General features: G+C 40.2%; 1 protein-coding gene across 3 annotated transcripts in view; it reads right to left on the bottom strand.

Moving 5' to 3' along the window:
• Nucleotides 1-6,585, bottom strand: part of LOC107102269 (monocarboxylate transporter 2-like) — a 36,650-nt gene that overhangs the window by 20,198 nt on the left and 9,867 nt on the right. The window contains exon 1 of one of the 3 annotated variants that reach the window (XM_015401501.1): nt 2,577-2,894. The exons of 1 other annotated variant lie outside the window; for it this stretch is intronic. The gene's annotated coding sequence lies outside the window, so the exon portion shown is untranslated. Of the gene's footprint in view, nt 1-480; nt 570-2,576; nt 2,895-6,585 lie in introns of those variants that run through there. One more of the 3 variants, XM_015401503.1, reaches the window with a different exon arrangement.

The raw sequence follows: 6,585 nt of genomic DNA on the forward strand, positions 1-6,585 counted from the left end.
CTAAAGCTTTTCCACTTGAGGAGTTCTGGATAGAGCAGACTGACATTTTTTTTTTATCTTAAATGCAAAATATTTATATCTTTTTTTACCATCTTGGTATAATTCCTGCTCTAAGTGTGTCGCTCCGTCAGCTAAAGTCATGTTTTACAGTCCCTACACTTCAATAAACGATCAATAGATTACTGAATTAGTTGACGAATATTTCAAAATCCGATTAATCATGATTGAGCTGATTGTTTCAGCCCTACATGCAGCCAAAATGAGTCCCTGGCGTGTAAAAAATGTCAAATAATGACTTTAAGTTTAATGTAAAGAAGTTTGAAATGAGCTCAAACAGCTAAAAGTTTTTTCCAGAGAACGAAACACAAAAATCATCATCAGAAGAAAACTTTCTGTTAATGCAATGATCAACAAAGTTTGATCTTTCACCTTTATTAACTTTTTTTTACCTAATTATTGTTAAATACCGTATATACATACTGGTTACTGCTGATTATTGATTTTAGGACAAAATAGTTCAAATCCGATCCTTAACGATGGAAACTCAAATAAAGTTCAAATAAACTGGCAGTAAAGCTTTATCTTTTCATGTTCTCCAGCTGTCAGCAGTAAAAGCAGATTCCTGAGCTTCATGTCCTGGATTAAACAGACTCTCAGTGTTTGCTTCCAAGGTATGAACTCACTTTACCTGAGAGACCAGGCCTGCTAGGCCCCGCCCACAGTTCACCTTCAGCAACACCTCCAGCCTCAGGAAACAACAGAAACGCCACTACGGGCGGGGATCAGGTGACAGGAGCGTAAAATCAGGTCAGGCAGCGAGTTCAGAGGGAAAAACGCCTTTATTAGCAAGACGTTTAGAGATGTGTAATTAACTGGAAGCCGGCTTTGCTTTTCAAGATAATCAGCAAGTTTGACAGTGTTTGCATAGCAGCATGACATGCAAACCAGGAGGAAGACAGTCTGACATGACTGTGAAATAATTACATGTCTGCTGGTCGTTAGAAAAGGACGGCTCTTTTAGGACCAGACTGTAATTACATGACAGCAGCTTCTTTTCTTCTTGGAGATTTTAAATCCCTGAAAGTCTTTGGATGAAAATGTCAAAGATTCTCCCTGAAAAGTGATTTTATTTGAATGATCCGCTTTTAAACTCATAAATCAGAAAAATTCTTTCCACACAGAGTGACATTTCAATTAAAAAAAGGATTTCTAATCTGGAACTAGAGCCTATTCTATAGCACATCTGTGTGCTGTACATCATGGTTCCCAATGCGGGGGGCAGGGAACCCGGGAGGGTCGCGAGACACCCAAGTGGGGGTCATAAATGGTTAGGTTTAAGCTTATTTTATTCATCTATAGAGTTCTAATAAATAAACCATTAAACTATAAAATGAACAATAATCGACATTTATTTTAAAAAATTACTTTGTAAATGGATTAATTAGGGCAGAAAGATTAATCAATTATTGAAATAATCATCAACTAATTTGGAGTAGGAGTATAGAGACTGTAAAACATGCCTTTAGACAGAAAAAACAACTCAGAGCAGGAAATTATACCAAAACTGTAAAAGAAATATATAAACATTTTGTATTTAAGATTTTTTTTAAACACTTTTTGTTAATCTGCTCTATCCAGAACTCTTCAAGTGGAAAAGTTTTATTTTCACTTAGTTTAATTTCATTAAAAGAAAATCTTCTTTAAGGAACCTTTGGCTAAAAGAAATGTCTAAAGTTAAAAATTGTCTAAGTCTATCTGATTATTAATTGATTATAAAAATAATCGTTAGTTGCAGCTCTAGTATTAATATAATAATCTGCATACATTTCAAATATTCACATGTATTTCAGGGGGTTGCCCGTCTTTTTGTTATCTTTTTAAGGAGCTCTGCTGTAGAAAATGTGCATCCAGTCCTCGGTTTGGGCATCAGATCAGCTTTGCATGAAGGACCTTTGCTCCTTCGCTCTGTAACGTGCTTCTGTCTTCTCTGGCTTAAACATGCAGCAGCGTTAGCCATAGCATGCTAGCTTATTACCACAGCCTTCACTTTATGAATCTCCTTCCCATTTCCCCCCAAATATGAAACTTTCATTACTCTGCCTCTGATGCTTGAACACATTTTTCATCCCCACTTTTTCCTTCCACTTAACTTTCCATTATAACACTTTGGTGCAGACTTTGACTCGTTTAGTGATGACCTTTTGAAGGTTGCCCTCTTTTTGAAAGGAGTCAGTGATTAGAAGCTGTCAGCTCAGCATTCTTCTCTCTGATTGGCTATTTATGGATCTGCAAACTTCTTAAGAAAAGAAAAAACCTGAAATAGTCAAATGAATTTTGACTCTATATAAAAAATCAAATGTTTTTGAATAAACTAACAAAATGAAGATTAATGTGATTTTAATTCACTAGGATGATTCCTTTTAGTTAAGTAGAACATTATGAGCATAAAGCATGTTAAACTTTAGCTCTCTAATTGGATCTTGCTTAAATTAGTTTCTACGGAAACCTGTCAAAAATAGAGAATACAAACATCTGAGCCTAAGGCAGAAAAACTACAAATCCTTCCTAAAACGTACCTTTAAAAACGCTTTGTGTCCCGCTCTGCTGTCGGCCATGAAGTAAAAGCTTTCCCTATAGGGTCGACCATCCAGCCAACGTTCTCTTCCAGAACTGGTTAAACATGTCCAAACTGCACTTTTTAAACAAACACTTCTCCCTTCTGTCTCCGGCAAAGAAAAGAGACCTTTAAAGACGTGTCACCTGGTGTGAGCTGGAGTTTAGCTCCAAGTTAAACTGAAAGCATGAAAGCTGTGAGGAAAACGCTCCAGTCCGTAACGTTTGTCAATGACTCATCAAAATAATCATGCAGAAATGAGGCTTCGCTCCCTCCGCGCCTCAGATCTAATCTGGTTAGGTTGCAATAAAGAGGAAGACACAAGAAAACCAGGTCAGACTATATTAAGCAGCAGGACACGGTTACCTGCACAAACCCTTTCCTCTGCCAGGGATGACTTCGCCAACTGGAATTTTCTTTGGAAATAGAAATGTGTATTTAAACTAAAAAAAGATCAAGGCATTTAAAATATGTGTATTTAAAATGACTGATAAAATCACATGGATCTTCTGACAGTACGGTAATTTGTAAATTCTTTCTGGCAGTCATTTCTTACATCATGACCCAGTTTTAGGACCAGTTTTTCCTGTATTTCATTCATTCAAACCAAACATTTGAACCACCGCAGTTAACATGTAAGATATGTCTTACAGAATGGATCCTTTACTCCCAGCTATTAGAGAATGGTTTGTTTTTCGTATTTCATCATATTTTAAGCATCTCATAGCGACCTATCCAGGGTGTATCCCGCCTCACGCCCAATAACCTGCATCTGGTTCTAATATTGCAGGCATTTGTGATACAGTTAGAAATTCCTTATCGTGTGCAGCTGGAATTTAAGTATGAGGAGGTGAAGGAAATTATGAGGAATATAAAGCTCACCAATCTGTCATGCTAATTCCTGCATACAGGCCCCAGCTAATCAGGGCTAAACCAACAGTGCAGCAGGTCAGAGTGTGGTCTGAGGGGGCCATGGAGAAACTCCAGGCCTGTTTTGAATGCTCTGACTGGAACATGTTCAAAGCTGCAGCTACATATAAAAACAAGATTAATATAGATGAGTATTGCATGACTCTGTCAGCCTACATCACCAAAAGCAGTGAGAAAGTCAGCATCACAAAGAACATCACCAACCAAGGCCAACCTACCACCCTGGATGATTGGAGAGATTCAGAAATGGCTAAAAGAACTCAGCTTTGAAGTCTGGTGACAGAGAGGCTCTGAGGACAGCAAGAGCCAACTTTAACCGTGCCATCAGATCAGCGAAGCAGAACCACAGCTAGAAGACCCAGGATCTCTTCCATGATGCCACCAGGAGGATGTGGCAAGGCATACGGGCGATTATAGACTATAACACACCCTACCTCCTGCTGGGTGTAGCTGATGCTGACTTCCTAAATGAACTAAACAACTTCTTTGGAAGGTTTGAGGCACTAAACATCCTCCAGCAGTGAAAGCTGTTCCACACCAGGGGGAGGAGGCACTAAACCAGGACGTAGCTGAAGGGAGGAAAACTCTGAGGAGATTCAACCCAAGGAAGGCCCCAGGGCCTGATAACATACCTGGGCAGGTGTATAAGGAGTGTGCACAGACTCACAGACATCTTTAACACCTGGCTGGACCAATCCATAGTGCCAGCATGCTTCCAGTCTGCCTCCATTATTCCATTAGTCCCCTCCCTCAATGATTAGCGGCCTGCCGCTCTGACTCCCATCATGATGAAGTGCTTCCAAAGGCTGGTTAAAGAACACATCGTCTCCAGTCTGCCGCCAACATTCCACCCGTTCCAGTTCGCCTACCGATGGAACCGCTCCACTGAGGACGCCATCTCTGTTGCTCTCCACCTGAGCCTGAGAAGAACACCCACGTGCGGATGCTGTTCCTGGACTTCAGTTCAGCTTTCAGCACCATCATCCCACAGCATCTGATGGGCAAACTGGAACAGCTGGGCTTCAATACACCCCTCTGCTATTGGCTGCTAGACTTCCTCACCAACAGACCTCAGTCAGTCCGGGTCGGACAAAACGCCTCTGATGTCATCAGTCTAAGCCCCTCCCTGAGGGCAGGGGCTTAGACTGCGTCCGACTGCGTCCCCAGGTTCACCACCGATCACATGGTGAAGTTTGCAGACGACACCACAGTGGTGGGCCTCATCAGAGACGACAACGACCTGGACTACAGAGAGGAGGTGGAGCAGCTGGTGGAGCAGAGATAACAGCCAGATCCTGAAGGTGGAGAAGACCAAGGAGATCATGGTGGACTTCAGGAAGAACCGGCCTAACCACGCTCCACTGCTCATCAACAGCTCAGCTGTAGAGGTGGTCAGCAGCACCACATTCATCACAGACACCCTCACCTGGACTGGAAACACCACCTCACTGGTCCAAAAGGCCCAGAAGCGCTTGGACCCACCCCCCACCATCTTTCCCACCTTCTACAGAAGCACCATGCTGCCTCCACACCACGTTCAAAATGCAAGTCAAGAGTAGTTTACATGTTAAATAGTTAAAAATGTCTTTTTGTGCACTTTTTGCAGAATATTAGAATAAAATAGAAAATCCCGTTTTGTCCCACAATGGGAAATTCTGTTTTTTACAGCAGCAAACAGATAATAAATACTAATAAAAAATATTGACCTTATATCAGTGAGTCTAAGCCAAGCATTTAGCATGCAGATGTCAGTGATTCTTCATTATTGCTGACAGAACAGCTGCATAGTGTGGCAAGAGGTCTGATAGCATCAATTTGAGTAGAAATGACAATGAAACTTCCTCAATTTCCAATTTGCTTGATTTAGCAGGAAAATAAACCACGTAATTCAGAATAAAATTTCATTGAAGAGGATACTAAGCCACTAGAATCAATGCTGTAATGGAAATAAAAGGGAATATTGCTCTTCTTTGAACCTTTTAGTTTCTATTAGCTTCTATTTTGTCCAATAAAACTAGTTCTTCCAACCACAATATTTTAAATCCAATGAGTCATGTTTGTTGTTGTGGCATGCTAATCTAGTGGTCATAAGTGAGATGTGGACAAATCCATACAGATCAACCAAGAAAGTTACCAAGAAAGTTCTTAAACTGCAGAAGAATTTTAGTTTTTTTATGGCTGAACTTCATAGGAAAGAAAACAGATTGTTCTTCAACTGAGTTTGTGTATTTCTATGTAATTCAGAGTATTAGACTCTTATATTTCTCTTTCAATCAAAGTAAGAGATTAAGCCTTTTTTCTACGGCTCTACGCAGAGGATCTAATCCATGCTAATCAGATTACCGACAGCAGCTCTGAGCAGAGATGTTGGTTTGGATTGAACGACACGACAATGTATGCTGCTTTCTTGTAATCCATAAGCAGCTTAAGTTGATGGTTTGAATATGAAGCTCTAAATAGAAAGACTATAAAGGAGAAGTGGGCCGAGTTTTAAAAAAAGGAACATTCTGTCTTCTAATGAGCCGGTTAAGTACAGAGGAAGTCAACCAAAGCAAAGTCACTCTTCGGACATTACAATGTCAACACTTTCTAATTCCTGCTTTCAATCACTGAAGTCAACAGAGGCGATCTTTGTCGTGTCCTTTACTAATTTTATAGTGATTTGAAGAAATGTATTAACTCATCCTAGTGAAACTAGCGCAAACTGACCTTAACATTTCCTCCGTTATGATAGAAACAATTCCTCAAAGTTCAGACTACCTGCCTGATGCTCCTACGTTCTTCACATCCTTCACCCCAATGATAAAATGTACTGTAAGGATGAAATTCTATCTATCTTTGAGAATTAAAGAACTGGAAACTATGAAAATTGGTCCTATGTCGAAGCAAACTTACCTTTGGTTGGTTTTAGGAAACTAGAGACCACTAAAAAAATCTTGTCTTAGAACCTGTGGGATTTTTTTCGTTATCTTCTGCAGGCCAGTTAGTTCTACGTCAGCCTTAACACCTAAATTCGGCTAATCATTTGTCTACAGCCATCT

This window comes from Cyprinodon variegatus, unplaced genomic scaffold (assembly GCF_000732505.1).
Source record: "Cyprinodon variegatus isolate N-32 unplaced genomic scaffold, C_variegatus-1.0 Scaffold1227, whole genome shotgun sequence".
NCBI classification, from domain to species: Eukaryota; Metazoa; Chordata; class Actinopteri; order Cyprinodontiformes; family Cyprinodontidae; genus Cyprinodon; species Cyprinodon variegatus.